This window comes from Delphinapterus leucas, chromosome 2 (genome assembly GCF_059928025.1).
Source record: "Delphinapterus leucas isolate spDelLeu-1000000601 "Yukka" chromosome 2, BTC_Dleu_Yukka2, whole genome shotgun sequence".
NCBI classification, from domain to species: domain Eukaryota; kingdom Metazoa; phylum Chordata; class Mammalia; order Artiodactyla; family Monodontidae; genus Delphinapterus; species Delphinapterus leucas.
Window position 1 is genome coordinate 57,800,946 of NC_143130.1, and position 15,542 is coordinate 57,816,487.

The following is a 15,542-nucleotide window of genomic DNA, read 5'->3' on the forward strand; positions in this document are numbered from 1 at the left end:
GAAGGAAACCATTCACTGGCACAGGAACCTGCCATGAAGCAAATCAACAAAGGAGAGGAAAAAGGCGGGACAGTCCACAAATGTGCTCCCATGTTCCATCCCTACACATGCCTCCAAATGCTCCGGAGGGAATCCCAACTGTGTTCCGGGAACCCTTTGGCCACTGTCGATCTATCCACCCACCAGTAAACCTGTGGGCTTAGGCAGCCATCTCACGTGTCTTTTTCACTCGCTTTGCCTTTCTCTCTCCACCGGGATCCCAACGTGTCATGGCAAGATGCCACAGCCACCCCTCACCAAAGAAGCTTGTGGTGATGAAGCTTGATGAAGGCATTTTCTAGCCCCATCACACAGCATACACAAGCAGGGAACAACCCTAGGAGGAGACATCAGCTTGGCCAACCTCCCGGGGACAACGGCCCATTTGATTTCTCCCCTTATCAGGAGAAACCTAAACTGCATCTGGTCTCCCAAACAGAACATGACAAAGAACCCTGCCCTAGGCTTGGAATCCTGCTCTGCAACTAAGCATACAGACTTCTGTTTCTTTGCGGGCACAAGGCAACGAGTAGCCGGTGGGAGCGGCCTGTAGAACTCAAGTGCAGGCGAGAGGACCACCAAGGGCTCACGATTTCTCTCCTACCCGAATGCTAAACCGTGGCAGGGGACAGCAGTCCTGGCTAGACCAAGGAGCCCACAGACGGCATGCTGTCCCTAGCCTTCCCACATGGATTGGCATCCCAGGGTCCTTTCCCAATGCCTTTTCTCCCCATCAGATGGCCAAAAGCCTCAACTTAAACAGCGTGGCTGTGGACACCCACGGGAGCAAATGTAACGTGAACCTATCCCTACTTTCCTTTTGGGAGGCACGTGTTGGACCTCAGTTCCAAGGAAGAGACGACAGAGATTTCTCACTCATTTTGTTCAGATTTCCAAGGAATGCATTAGTGGGGGTCATCATCGATCCAAGCACACGCTCAAACGCTGGACATGCAAAGTTGCAGATTCCACCATGGGACACCCATCGAGCTGAATCACGACAGCATATGGGTGCGGCCAGGGCCGAGCCATTGGAGCAGGAAATGCAGCCAGTTCTCAGGGCGTCGAAGCTCGTGCTCCCCGAGAAAAAGTCGGAAGGTGAGGGTATAGCCCCGTTGCACAGGTTCCCGTAGTGACACCTCTAGGTTTTAGCACAGAAGTGCTGCTTACCGCAACGAGGGTTAAATCGGGATCCTCATGGAATGCACCCCGACACCCTTGCGAGACTCCTCCTCCTCACTTCACCGGGAATCACGGATTATACGGATGGCCCCAGGTTGCCCTGCTGCTGGAATTCCTTTCCCCGCATTCCACCTGGCTTGGGGTGAGAGAACACACGGGTGCTTGAGGAGGGTGAGTGGGGGAACGAGGGAAAGGGCGATACCACCCAGCGATGAGTACTCTATCGCCCTTCAACATTTCATTTGCTGCCCATCTTGCCTGTGTGTCTGCAGGCAAGCGTGAAAGCAATGTAGAGCAGACGCCTTCAGAGCCTGTGGCCATCGGGACAAAGAGCCCCGCTGTCCAACAACACCCTGGTCTCGGGCCCTGCAACTCCTCTCCTGAGCACTCTCCCCTCCAGCACAGGAAAAGGATGTCTTCCTGAACCCTTGAGACCCCCCTCAGGGCAACTGTGCCCCCTCAGACTAAGAGCCAGTGCCCTCCAGGTGAACACATCCGCCCTTGGCACATACGCTTCCACTAAAAGGACACGCCCTGAAGGGGAAGAGATCTTCCACGAGGGAAGGGCCCTTGGCCGAATATGACGGCCTCCATCAAAAGCGGCTCGTAGGGACCCGTGACAAAGGGTACGTGAGGAACGCCTGGACTGATCAAGGGAGACTCACCAGCAGGCATACTGCCTGGCCTGCTGTTAAGACAGACGACCTAACCTTGGCCCACACACAAACTTAATGGCACGCGAACCATTCCGATGCCTAGCGTGGCGGGGAAAACGCTCGCAGCCTAACGGCGTGGGAGCCATTCCAGTGCGCAAAGTGGCGGAGCAAAGAGTGACAGCAATTGGGTCACCTGCAGTGGTGGCTGGCACTTTCGCACTCTGGGCCCGTCAGTGACGTGCCCTCGAAGAAACCGTGAGGCCCAGGTCTTCTAGAAGCAACGTGTTACCCACAGCCGTGCAATGAGAGAGCCCAGCCAACAGCCTAGACACTTGAACCGCTATGACTTGTCTGGCCTGTGGCCAGGCACGCCGGATGCCACAGTCTGGACGCACCAGCGGGTGGCAGGAAAAATGACCCCCGCACCACACATCCTCTCCTGCCCTTAAAGCTGTAGCCGTTCCTTGGCAGCCAACTCCCTTCTTTCCGCCTAGTTGTGCCCAATGACCTCCGGGAAGATCTGCAACCCTCAGGGAACGCTATGTGGGCTGGGTGTATTAAAGACGCTGGGCTGTACTGAGGAACACCTTCACATCTTCAACACAGGGGGAACGTGGACAGACAGGGACAAACACCTCACGGCTTTCAAATCCTCCCCCATGAGGAGAAACCATACTGTGCCACGAAGGCAACCACTCGCTAGCACAGGGACCCGCCATGGAGTTAATCGAACAAGGAGAGGAAAAAGGCGGGACAGTCCACAAACGAGCTCCCGTGTTCCCTCTCTACACATGCCTCCAAACACTCCATGGATTCTGTCGATCTCTCCACCCACCAGTAAACATGTGGGCTTTGCCAGCCGTCTCACGTGTCTTTTTCACTCACCTTGCCCTTCCCCCTCCACGGGGATCCCAACGTGTCACGGAAAGATGCCAGAGCCACCCCTCACCAAAGAAGCTTGATGTGACTTATCTTGACCAAGGCATTTTCTAGCCTCTTCACAGAGCACGCACAGGCCGGACACACCCCGAGGGGGAGCCATCAGCTTGGCCAACCTGCCGGGCACAATGGCCCGTCGGATTTCTCCCCTCATCATGAGAAACCTAAACCGCATCTGGTCTCCCAAGCAGATCATGTCAAAGAAGCCTTCCCTAGGCCCGGAGTCCTGCTCTGACCATGGGCAGAGAGACTTCTGTTTCTGTGAGGGCACAAGGCAACGACCAGCCGGTGGGGGCGGCTTGTAGAACTCAAGTGCAGGCGAGAGGACCACCAATGGCTCGCACTTCCTCTCCTACCCACATGCTGAACCGTGGCCGGGGACAGCAGTCCTGGCTAGACCAAGGAGCCCACAGACGGCGCGCTCTCCCTAGGCTTCCCACCTGAATTGGCATCCCAGGCTCCACTCCCAGTGGCTTTTCTCCCCATGAGATGGCCACAGCCCTCCACTTGAACAACGTGGCCGTGGGCACACACAGCAGCACATGCAATGTGAACCTCTCCCTACTGTCCTTATTGGAGCCGCATGCTGGACCTCAGTTCCAATGAGGTGACGGTAGGGGTTTCTCACTCATTTTTTTTTCAGATTTCCAGGGAATGCATTTGTGGGAGTCATCGTCGATCCAAGCACATGCTCAAACCTTGGACATGCAAAGTTGCGGATCCCATCACGGGACGGCCAGCGAGCTGAATCACGTCAGCATACAGAAGCGGCCAGTGTCGAGCAATGGAGCAGGAAATGCAGCCAGTTCTCAGGGCATCAAAGCTCGTGTTCCCCGAGAAAAGGCCAGAAAGTGAGTGTGTCGCCCCTTTTTCAAGTTACCGTAGCCAAGCCTCTAGGTTTTAGCAAAGAAGTGCCGCTTACCGCAACAAGGTTTGAACCAGGATCCTCAAGGAACGTGCGCCAACACCCCTGCAAGACTCCTTCTCCTCACTTCAACGGTTATCACGAATTATACGGATGGCCCCAGGCTGCTCTGCTGCCGGTATTCCTTCCTTGGCATTCCACCTGATTCGGGCTGAGAGAACACACGCGTACTTGAGGAGGGTGCACGGGCGCAACAAGGGAAAGTGTGTTCCAGGAACCCTATGGCCACCGTCGATCTATCCACCCACCCGTAAGCCTGCGGGCTTAGCCAGCCATCACACGTGTCTTTTTCACTCGGCTTGATATTCTCTCTCCCCCGGGATCCCAATGTGTCACGGAAAGGTGCCAGAGCCACGCCTCACCAGAGAAGCCTGCCGTGACTAAGATTGGCTAAGGCCTCTTCTAGCCCCTTCACGCAGCACACACAAGCCAGGACGCAACCCGAGGAGGAGCCATCAGCTTGGCCAACCTCCCGGGGACAATGGCCCATTGGATTTCTCCTCTCATCACGAGAAACCTAAACTGCATCTGGTCGCCCAAGGAGAACATGACAAAGAAGCCTGCCTTAGGCCAGGAATCCTGCTCTGACCCTGAGCATAGCCTTCTCTTTCTGGGAGGGCACAAGGCAACGAGTAGCCGGTGGCGGCGGCCTGTAGAACCCAAGTGCAGTCGATAGGAGCACCAACGGTTCACGCTTCCTTTCCTATCCGCATGCTCGTCCGAGGCAGGGGACAGAAGTCCTGGCTCGACCAAGGAACCCAGAGACGGCACGCTGGCCCTAGCCTTCCCACGTGGATTGGCATCCCAGGCTCCCTTCCCAATGGCTCTTCTCCCCACGAGACGGCCACAACCCTCAACTTGAACAACGTGGCCGAGGACTCTCACGGCAGCAAACGCAACCTCAACCTCTCCCTCCTTTCCTTTTGGGAGCTACGTGCTGGACCTCAGTTCCAATGAGGAGACGGTAGGGTTTTCTCACTCATTTTGTTCAGATTTCCAAGGAATGCATTAGTGGGGGTCATCATCGATCCAAGCACACGCTCAAACGCTGGACATGCAAAGTTGCAGATGCCACCATGGGACACCCATCGAGCTGAATCACGTCAGCATATGGAAGCGGCCAGGGCCGAGCCATTGGAGCAGGAAATGCAGCCAGTTCTCAGGGCGTCGAAGCTCGTGCTCCCCGAGAAAAGGTCGGAAGGTGAGGGTATAGCCCCGTTGCACAGGTTCCCGTGGTGACACCTCTAGGTTTTAGCACAGAAGTGCTGCTTACCGCAACGAGGGTTAAATCAGGATCCCCATGGAATGCACCCCGGCACCCTTGCGAGACTCCTCCTCCTCACTTCACCGGGAATCACGGATTATACGGACGGCCCCAGGTTGCTCTGCTGCTGGAACTCCTTTCCCGCCATTCCACCTGGCTTGGGGTGAGAGAACACACGCGTGCTTGAGGAGGGTGCGCGGGGGCACCGAGGGAAAGGGCGATACCACCCAGCGATGAGTACTCTATCTCCCCTCAACATTTCATTTGCTGCCCATCTTGCCTGTGTGTCTGCAGGCAAGCGTGAAAGCAACGTAGAGCAGACGCCTTCAGAGCCTGTGGCCATCGGGACAAAGAGCCACGCTGTCCAACAACCCCCTGGTCTCGGGCCCTGCAACTCCTCTCCTGAGCACTCTCCCCTCCAGCACAGGAAAAGGATGTCTTCCTGAATCCCTGAGACCCCCCCTCAGGGCAACTGTGCCCCCTCAGACTAAGAGCCAGTGCCCTCCAGGTGAACACATCCGCCCTTGGCACGTACGCTTCCACTAAAAGGACGCGCCCTGAAGGGGAAGAGATCTTCCACGAGGGAAGGGCCCTTGGCCGAATATGACGGCCTCCATCAAAAGCGGCTCGTAGGGACCCGTGACAAAGGGTACGTGAGGAACGCCTGGACTGATCAAGGGAGACTCACCAGCAGGCATACTGCCTGGCCTGCTGTTAAGACAGACGACCTAACCTTGGCCCACACACAAACTTAATGGCACGCGAACCATTCCGATGCCTAGCGTGGTGGGGAAAACGCTCGCAGCCTAACGGCGTGGGAGCCATTCCAGTGCGCAAAGTGGCGGAGCAAAGAGTGACAGCAATTGGGTCACCTGCAGTGGTGGCTGGCACTTTCGCACACTGGGCCCGTCAGTGACGTGCCCTTGGAGAAACCGTGAGGCCCAGGTCTTCCAGAAGCAACGTGTTACCCACAGCCGTGCAATGAGAGAGCCCAGCCAACAGCCTAGACACTTGAACCGCTATGACTTGTCTGGCCTGTGGCCAGGCACGCCGGATACCACAGTCTGGACGCACCAGCGGGTGGCAGGAAAAATGACCCCCGCACCACACATCCTCTCCTGCCCTTAAAGCTGTAGCCGTTCCTTGGCAGCCAGCTCCCTTCTTTCCGCCTAGTTGTGCCCAATGACCTCCGGGAAGATCTGCAACCCTCAGGGAACGCTATGTGGGCTGGGTGTATTAAAGACGCTGGGCTGTACTGAGGAACACCTTCACATCTTCAACACAGGGGGAACGTGGACAGACAGGGACAAACACCTCACGGCCTCCAAATCCTCCCCCATGAGGAGAAACCATACTGTGCCACGAAGGCAACCACTCGCTAGCACAGGGACCCGCCATGGAGTTAATCGAACAAGGAGAGGAAAAAGGCGGGACAGTCCACAAACGAGCTCCCGTGTTCCCTCTCTACACATGCCTCCAAACGCTCCATGGATTCTGTCGATCTCTCCACCCACCAGTAAACATGTGGGCTTTGCCAGCCGTCTCACGTGTCTTTTTCACTCACCTTGCCCTTCCCCCTCCACGGGGATCCCAACGTGTCACGGAAAGATGCCAGAGCCACCCCTCACCAAAGAAGCTTGATGTGACTTATCTTGACCAAGGCATTTTCTAGCCTCTTCACAGAGCACGCACAGGCCGGACACACCCCGAGGGGGAGCCATCAGCTTGGCCAACCTGCCGGGCACAATGGCCCGTCGGATTTCTCCCCTCATCATGAGAAACCTAAACCGCATCTGGTCTCCCAAGCAGATCATGTCAAAGAAGCCTTCCCTAGGCCCGGAGTCCTGCTCTGACCATGGGCAGAGAGACTTCTGTTTCTGTGAGGGCACAAGGCAACGACCAGCCGGTGGGGGCGGCTTGTAGAACTCAAGTGCAGGCGAGAGGACCACCAATGGCTCGCACTTCCTCTCCTACCCACATGCTGAACCGTGGCCGGGGACAGCAGTCCTGGCTAGACCAAGGAGCCCACAGACGGCGCGCTCTCCCTAGGCTTCCCACCTGAATTGGCATCCCAGGCTCCACTCCCAGTGGCTTTTCTCCCCATGAGATGGCCACAGCCCTCCACTTGAACAACGTGGCCGTGGGCACACACAGCAGCACATGCAATGTGAACCTCTCCCTACTGTCCTTATTGGAGCCGCATGCTGGACCTCAGTTCCAATGAGGTGACGGTAGGGGTTTCTCACTCATTTTTTTTTCAGATTTCCAGGGAATGCATTTGTGGGAGTCATCGTCGATCCAAGCACATGCTCAAACCTTGGACATGCAAAGTTGCGGATCCCATCACGGGACGGCCAGCGAGCTGAATCACGTCAGCATACAGAAGCGGCCAGTGTCGAGCAATGGAGCAGGAAATGCAGCCAGTTCTCAGGGCATCAAAGCTCGTGTTCCCCGAGAAAAGGCCAGAAAGTGAGTGTGTCGCCCCTTTTTCAAGTTACCGTAGCCAAGCCTCTAGGTTTTAGCAAAGAAGTGCCGCTTACCGCAACAAGGTTTGAACCAGGATCCTCAAGGAACGTGCGCCAACACCCCTGCAAGACTCCTTCTCCTCACTTCAACGGTTATCACGAATTATACGGATGGCCCCAGGCTGCTCTGCTGCCGGTATTCCTTCCTTGGCATTCCACCTGATTCGGGCTGAGAGAACACACGCGTACTTGAGGAGGGTGCACGGGCGCAACAAGGGAAAGTGTGTTCCAGGAACCCTATGGCCACCGTCGATCTATCCACCCACCCGTAAGCCTGCGGGCTTAGCCAGCCATCACACGTGTCTTTTTCACTCGGCTTGATATTCTCTCTCCCCCGGGATCCCAATGTGTCACGGAAAGGTGCCAGAGCCACGCCTCACCAGAGAAGCCTGCCGTGACTAAGATTGGCTAAGGCCTCTTCTAGCCCCTTCACGCAGCACACACAAGCCAGGACGCAACCCGAGGAGGAGCCATCAGCTTGGCCAACCTCCCGGGGACAATGGCCCATTGGATTTCTCCTCTCATCACGAGAAACCTAAACTGCATCTGGTCGCCCAAGGAGAACATGACAAAGAAGCCTGCCTTAGGCCAGGAATCCTGCTCTGACCCTGAGCATAGCCTTCTCTTTCTGGGAGGGCACAAGGCAACGAGTAGCCGGTGGCGGCGGCCTGTAGAACCCAAGTGCAGTCGATAGGAGCACCAACGGTTCACGCTTCCTTTCCTATCCGCATGCTCGTCCGAGGCAGGGGACAGAAGTCCTGGCTCGACCAAGGAACCCAGAGACGGCACGCTGGCCCTAGCCTTCCCACGTGGATTGGCATCCCAGGCTCCCTTCCCAATGGCTCTTCTCCCCACGAGACGGCCACAACCCTCAACTTGAACAACGTGGCCGAGGACTCTCACGGCAGCAAACGCAACCTCAACCTCTCCCTCCTTTCCTTTTGGGAGCTACGTGCTGGACCTCAGTTCCAATGAGGAGACGGTAGGGTTTTCTCACTCATTTTGTTCAGATTTCCAAGGAATGCATTAGTGGGGGTCATCATCGATCCAAGCACACGCTCAAACGCTGGACATGCAAAGTTGCAGATGCCACCATGGGACACCCATCGAGCTGAATCACGTCAGCATATGAAAGCGGCCAGGGCCGAGCCATTGGAGCAGGAAATGCAGCCAGTTCTCAGGGCGTCGAAGCTCGTGCTCCCCGAGAAAAGGTCGGAAGGTGAGGGTATAGCCCCGTTGCACAGGTTCCCGTGGTGACACCTCTAGGTTTTAGCACAGAAGTGCTGCTTACCGCAACGAGGGTTAAATCAGGATCCCCATGGAATGCACCCCGGCACCCTTGCGAGACTCCTCCTCCTCACTTCACCGGGAATCACGGATTATACGGACGGCCCCAGGTTGCTCTGCTGCTGGAACTCCTTTCCCGCCATTCCACCTGGCTTGGGGTGAGAGAACACACGCGTGCTTGAGGAGGGTGCGCGGGGGCACCGAGGGAAAGGGCGATACCACACAGCGATGAGTACTCTATCTCCCCTCAACATTTCATTTGCTGCCCATCTTGCCTGTGTGTCTGCAGGCAAGCGTGAAAGCAACGTAGAGCAGACGCCTTCAGAGCCTGTGGCCATCGGGACAAAGAGCCACGCTGTCCAACAACCCCCTGGTCTCGGGCCCTGCAACTCCTCTCCTGAGCACTCTCCCCTCCAGCACAGGAAAAGGATGTCTTCCTGAATCCCTGAGACCCCCCCTCAGGGCAACTGTGCCCCCTCAGACTAAGAGCCAGTGCCCTCCAGGTGAACACATCCGCCCTTGGCACGTACGCTTCCACTAAAAGGACGCGCCCTGAAGGGGAAGAGATCTTCCACGAGGGAAGGGCCCTTGGCCGAATATGACGGCCTCCATCAAAAGCGGCTCGTAGGGACCCGTGACAAAGGGTACGTGAGGAACGCCTGGACTGATCAAGGGAGACTCACCAGCAGGCATACTGCCTGGCCTGCTGTTAAGACAGACGACCTAACCTTGGCCCACACACAAACTTAATGGCACGCGAACCATTCCGATGCCTAGCGTGGTGGGGAAAACGCTCGCAGCCTAACGGCGTGGGAGCCATTCCAGTGCGCAAAGTGGCGGAGCAAAGAGTGACAGCAATTGGGTCACCTGCAGTGGTGGCTGGCACTTTCGCACACTGGGCCCGTCAGTGACGTGCCCTTGGAGAAACCGTGAGGCCCAGGTCTTCCAGAAGCAACGTGTTACCCACAGCCGTGCAATGAGAGAGCCCAGCCAACAGCCTAGACACTTGAACCGCTATGACTTGTCTGGCCTGTGGCCAGGCACGCCGGATACCACAGTCTGGACGCACCAGCGGGTGGCAGGAAAAATGACCCCCGCACCACACATCCTCTCCTGCCCTTAAAGCTGTAGCCGTTCCTTGGCAGCCAGCTCCCTTCTTTCCGCCTAGTTGTGCCCAATGACCTCCGGGAAGATCTGCAACCCTCAGGGAACGCTATGTGGGCTGGGTGTATTAAAGACGCTGGGCTGTACTGAGGAACACCTTCACATCTTCAACACAGGGGGAACGTGGACAGACAGGGACAAACACCTCACGGCCTCCAAATCCTCCCCCATGAGGAGAAACCATACTGTGCCACGAAGGCAACCACTCGCTAGCACAGGGACCCGCCATGGAGTTAATCGAACAAGGAGAGGAAAAAGGCGGGACAGTCCACAAACGAGCTCCCGTGTTCCCTCTCTACACATGCCTCCAAACGCTCCATGGATTCTGTCGATCTCTCCACCCACCAGTAAACATGTGGGCTTTGCCAGCCGTCTCACGTGTCTTTTTCACTCACCTTGCCCTTCCCCCTCCACGGGGATCCCAACGTGTCACGGAAAGATGCCAGAGCCACCCCTCACCAAAGAAGCTTGATGTGACTTATCTTGACCAAGGCATTTTCTAGCCTCTTCACAGAGCACGCACAGGCCGGACACACCCCGAGGGGGAGCCATCAGCTTGGCCAACCTGCCGGGCACAATGGCCCGTCGGATTTCTCCCCTCATCATGAGAAACCTAAACCGCATCTGGTCTCCCAAGCAGATCATGTCAAAGAAGCCTTCCCTAGGCCCGGAGTCCTGCTCTGACCATGGGCAGAGAGACTTCTGTTTCTGTGAGGGCACAAGGCAACGACCAGCCGGTGGGGGCGGCTTGTAGAACTCAAGTGCAGGCGAGAGGACCACCAATGGCTCGCACTTCCTCTCCTACCCACATGCTGAACCGTGGCCGGGGACAGCAGTCCTGGCTAGACCAAGGAGCCCACAGACGGCGCGCTCTCCCTAGGCTTCCCACCTGAATTGGCATCCCAGGCTCCACTCCCAGTGGCTTTTCTCCCCATGAGATGGCCACAGCCCTCCACTTGAACAACGTGGCCGTGGGCACACACAGCAGCACATGCAATGTGAACCTCTCCCTACTGTCCTTATTGGAGCCGCATGCTGGACCTCAGTTCCAATGAGGTGACGGTAGGGGTTTCTCACTCATTTTTTTTTTCAGATTTCCAGGGAATGCATTTGTGGGAGTCATCGTCGATCCAAGCACATGCTCAAACCTTGGACATGCAAAGTTGCGGATCCCATCACGGGACGGCCAGCGAGCTGAATCATGTCAGCATACAGAAGCGGCCAGTATCGAGCAATGGAGCAGGAAATGCAGCCAGTTCTCAGGGCATCAAAGCTCGTGTTCCCCGAGAAAAGGCCAGAAAGTGAGTGTGTCGCCCCTTTTTCAATTTACTGTAGCCAAGCCTCTAGGTTTTAGCAAAGAAGTGCCGCTTACCGCAACAAGGTTTGAACCAGGATCCTCATGGAATGTGCGCCAACACCCCTGCAAGACTCCTTCTCCTCACTTCAACGGTTATCACGAATTATACGGATGGCCCCAGGCTGCTCTGCTGCCGGTATTCCTTCCTTGGCATTCCACCTGATTCGGGCTGAGAGAACACACGCGTACTTGAGGAGGGTGCACGGGCGCAACAAGGGAAAGTGTGTTCCAGGAACCCTATGGCCACCGTCGATCTATCCACCCACCCGTAAGCCTGCGGGCTTAGCCAGCCATCACACGTGTCTTTTTCACTCGGCTTGATATTCTCTCTCCCCCGGGATCCCAATGTGTCACGGAAAGGTGCCAGAGCCACACCTCACCAGAGAAGCCTGCCGTGACTAAGATTGATTAAGGCCTCTTCTAGCCCCTTCACGCAGCACACACAAGCCAGGACGCAACCCGAGGAGGAGCCATCAGCTTGGCCAACCTCCCGGGGACAATGGCCCATTGGATTTCTCCCCTCATCACGAGAAACCTAAACTGCATCTGGTCGCCCAAGGAGAACATGATAAAGAAGCCTGCCTTAGGCCAGGAATCCTGCTCTGACCCTGAGCATAGCCTTCTCTTATTGTGAGGGCACAAGGCAACGAGTAGCCGGTGGCGGCGGCCTGTAGAACTCAAGTGCAGTTGATAGGACAACCAATGGTTCACGCTTCCTTTCCTATCCACATGCTCGTCCGTGGCAGGGGACAGAAGTCCTGGCTCGACCAAGGAACCCAGAGACGGCACGCTGGCCCTAGCCTTCCCACGTGGATTGGCATCCCAGGCTCCTTTCCCAATGGCTCTTCTCCCCACGAGACGGCCACAACCCTCAACTTGAACAACGTGGCCGTGGACTCTCACGGCAGCAAACGCAACGTCAACCTCTCCCTCCTTTCCTTTTGGGAGCTACGTGCTGGACCTCAGTTCCAATGAGGAGACGGTAGGGTTTTCTCACTCATTTTGTTCAGATTTCCAAGGAATGCATTAGTGGGGGTCATCATCGATCCAAGCACACGCTCAAACGCTGGACATGCAAAGTTGCAGATGCCACCATGGGACACCCATCGAGCTGAATCACGTCAGCATATGGAAGCGGCCAGGGCCGAGCCATTGGAGCAGGAAATGCAGCCAGTTCTCAGGGCGTCGAAGCTCGTGCTCCCCGAGAAAAGGTCGGAAGGTGAGGGTATAGCCCCGTTGCACAGGTTCCCGTGGTGACACCTCTAGGTTTTAGCACAGAAGTGCTGCTTACCGCAACGAGGGTTAAATCAGGATCCCCATGGAATGCACCCCGGCACCCTTGCGAGACTCCTCCTCCTCACTTCACCGGGAATCACGGATTATACGGACGGCCCCAGGTTGCTCTGCTGCTGGAACTCCTTTCCCGCCATTCCACCTGGCTTGGGGTGAGAGAACACACGCGTGCTTGAGGAGGGTGCGCGGGGGCACCGAGGGAAAGGGCGATACCACACAGCGATGAGTACTCTATCTCCCCTCAACATTTCATTTGCTGCCCATCTTGCCTGTGTGTCTGCAGGCAAGCGTGAAAGCAACGTAGAGCAGACGCCTTCAGAGCCTGTGGCCATCGGGACAAAGAGCCACGCTGTCCAACAACCCCCTGGTCTCGGGCCCTGCAACTCCTCTCCTGAGCACTCTCCCCTCCAGCACAGGAAAAGGATGTCTTCCTGAATCCCTGAGACCCCCCCTCAGGGCAACTGTGCCCCCTCAGACTAAGAGCCAGTGCCCTCCAGGTGAACACATCCGCCCTTGGCACGTACGCTTCCACTAAAAGGACGCGCCCTGAAGGGGAAGAGATCTTCCACGAGGGAAGGGCCCTTGGCCGAATATGACGGCCTCCATCAAAAGCGGCTCGTAGGGACCCGTGACAAAGGGTACGTGAGGAACGCCTGGACTGATCAAGGGAGACTCACCAGCAGGCATACTGCCTGGCCTGCTGTTAAGACAGACGACCTAACCTTGGCCCACACACAAACTTAATGGCACGCGAACCATTCCGATGCCTAGCGTGGTGGGGAAAACGCTCGCAGCCTAACGGCGTGGGAGCCATTCCAGTGCGCAAAGTGGCGGAGCAAAGAGTGACAGCAATTGGGTCACCTGCAGTGGTGGCTGGCACTTTCGCACACTGGGCCCGTCAGTGACGTGCCCTCGGAGAAACCGTGAGGCCCAGGTCTTCTAGAAGCAACGTGTTACCCACAGCCGTGCAATGAGAGCCCAGCCAACAGCCTAGACACTTGAACCGCTATGACTTGTCTGGCCTGTGGCCAGGCACGCCGGATACCACAGTCTGGACGCACCAGCGGGTGGCAGGAAAAATGACCCCCGCACCACACATCCTCTCCTGCCCTTAAAGCTGTAGCCGTTCCTTGGCAGCCAACTCCCTTCTTTCCGCCTAGTTGTGCCCAATGACCTCCGGGAAGATCTGCAACCCTCAGGGAACGCTATGTGGGCTGGGTGTATTAAAGACGCTGGGCTGTACTGAGGAACACCTTCACATCTTCAACACAGGGGGAACGTGGACAGACAGGGACAAACACCTCACGGCCTCCAAATCCTCCCCCATGAGGAGAAACCATACTGTGCCACGAAGGCAACCACTCGCTAGCACAGGGACCCGCCATGGAGTTAATCGAACAAGGAGAGGAAAAAGGCGGGACAGTCCACAAACGAGCTCCCGTGTTCCCTCTCTACACATGCCTCCAAACGCTCCATGGATTCTGTCGATCTCTCCACCCACCAGTAAACATGTGGGCTTTGCCAGCCGTCTCACGTGTCTTTTTCACTCACCTTGCCCTTCCCCCTCCACGGGGATCCCAACGTGTCACGGAAAGATGCCAGAGCCACCCCTCACCAAAGAAGCTTGATGTGACTTATCTTGACCAAGGCATTTTCTAGCCTCTTCACAGAGCACGCACAGGCCGGACACACCCCGAGGGGGAGCCATCAGCTTGGCCAACCTGCCGGGCACAATGGCCCGTCGGATTTCTCCCCTCATCATGAGAAACCTAAACCGCATCTGGTCTCCCAAGCAGATCATGTCAAAGAAGCCTTCCCTAGGCCCGGAGTCCTGCTCTGACCATGGGCAGAGAGACTTCTGTTTCTGTGAGGGCACAAGGCAACGACCAGCCGGTGGGGGCGGCTTGTAGAACTCAAGTGCAGGCGAGAGGACCACCAATGGCTCGCACTTCCTCTCCTACCCACATGCTGAACCGTGGCCGGGGACAGCAGTCCTGGCTAGACCAAGGAGCCCACAGACGGCGCGCTCTCCCTAGGCTTCCCACCTGAATTGGCATCCCAGGCTCCACTCCCAGTGGCTTTTCTCCCCATGAGATGGCCACAGCCCTCCACTTGAACAACGTGGCCGTGGGCACACACAGCAGCACATGCAATGTGAACCTCTCCCTACTGTCCTTATTGGAGCCGCATGCTGGACCTCAGTTCCAATGAGGTGACGGTAGGGGTTTCTCACTCATTTTTTTTTCAGATTTCCAGGGAATGCATTTGTGGGAGTCATCGTCGATCCAAGCACATGCTCAAACCTTGGACATGCAAAGTTGCGGATCCCATCACGGGACGGCCAGCGAGCTGAATCACGTCAGCATACAGAAGCGGCCAGTGTCGAGCAATGGAGCAGGAAATGCAGCCAGTTCTCAGGGCATCAAAGCTCGTGTTCCCCGAGAAAAGGCCAGAAAGTGAGTGTGTCGCCCCTTTTTCAAGTTACCGTAGCCAAGCCTCTAGGTTTTAGCAAAGAAGTGCCGCTTACCGCAACAAGGTTTGAACCAGGATCCTCAAGGAACGTGCGCCAACACCCCTGCAAGACTCCTTCTCCTCACTTCAACGGTTATCACGAATTATACGGATGGCCCCAGGCTGCTCTGCTGCCGGTATTCCTTCCTTGGCATTCCACCTGATTCGGGCTGAGAGAACACACGCGTACTTGAGGAGGGTGCACGGGCGCAACAAGGGAAAGTGTGTTCCAGGAACCCTATGGCCACCGTCGATCTATCCACCCACCCGTAAGCCTGCGGGCTTAGCCAGCCATCACACGTGTCTTTTTCACTCGGCTTGATATTCTCTCTCCCCCGGGATCCCAATGTGTCACGGAAAGGTGCCAGAGCCACGCCTCACCAGAGAAGCCTGCCGTGAC

The 15,542-nt window shown here is 56.6% G+C and overlaps 8 non-coding genes across 8 annotated transcripts; all 8 read right to left on the reverse strand.

Annotated features, from left to right (window-relative positions):
- Positions 1 to 875: 875 nt before the first annotated feature.
- Positions 876 to 967, reverse strand: LOC115803974 (small nucleolar RNA SNORD116). The gene has a single exon (XR_004024778.2). It is a non-coding gene; the product is annotated as a small nucleolar RNA SNORD116 (small nucleolar RNA).
- A 2,437-nt stretch (positions 968 to 3,404) lies between these two features.
- On the reverse strand, positions 3,405 to 3,498 carry LOC149750021 (small nucleolar RNA SNORD116). Its single transcript, XR_016392400.1, has one exon. It is a non-coding gene; the product is annotated as a small nucleolar RNA SNORD116 (small nucleolar RNA).
- A 1,182-nt stretch (positions 3,499 to 4,680) lies between these two features.
- On the reverse strand, positions 4,681 to 4,772 carry LOC115802504 (small nucleolar RNA SNORD116). The gene has a single exon (XR_004022963.2). It is a non-coding gene; the product is annotated as a small nucleolar RNA SNORD116 (small nucleolar RNA).
- A 2,439-nt stretch (positions 4,773 to 7,211) lies between these two features.
- LOC149750022 (small nucleolar RNA SNORD116) lies at positions 7,212 to 7,305 on the reverse strand. Its single transcript, XR_016392401.1, has one exon. It is a non-coding gene; the product is annotated as a small nucleolar RNA SNORD116 (small nucleolar RNA).
- A 1,182-nt stretch (positions 7,306 to 8,487) lies between these two features.
- On the reverse strand, positions 8,488 to 8,579 carry LOC149750023 (small nucleolar RNA SNORD116). Its single transcript, XR_016392318.1, has one exon. It is a non-coding gene; the product is annotated as a small nucleolar RNA SNORD116 (small nucleolar RNA).
- Positions 8,580 to 11,018: 2,439 nt separating this feature from the next.
- On the reverse strand, positions 11,019 to 11,113 carry LOC149750024 (small nucleolar RNA SNORD116). Its single transcript, XR_016392424.1, has one exon. It is a non-coding gene; the product is annotated as a small nucleolar RNA SNORD116 (small nucleolar RNA).
- Positions 11,114 to 12,295: 1,182 nt separating this feature from the next.
- LOC149750025 (small nucleolar RNA SNORD116) lies at positions 12,296 to 12,387 on the reverse strand. The gene has a single exon (XR_016392319.1). It is a non-coding gene; the product is annotated as a small nucleolar RNA SNORD116 (small nucleolar RNA).
- A 2,437-nt stretch (positions 12,388 to 14,824) lies between these two features.
- On the reverse strand, positions 14,825 to 14,918 carry LOC149750026 (small nucleolar RNA SNORD116). Its single transcript, XR_016392402.1, has one exon. It is a non-coding gene; the product is annotated as a small nucleolar RNA SNORD116 (small nucleolar RNA).
- Positions 14,919 to 15,542: the final 624 nt, after the last annotated feature.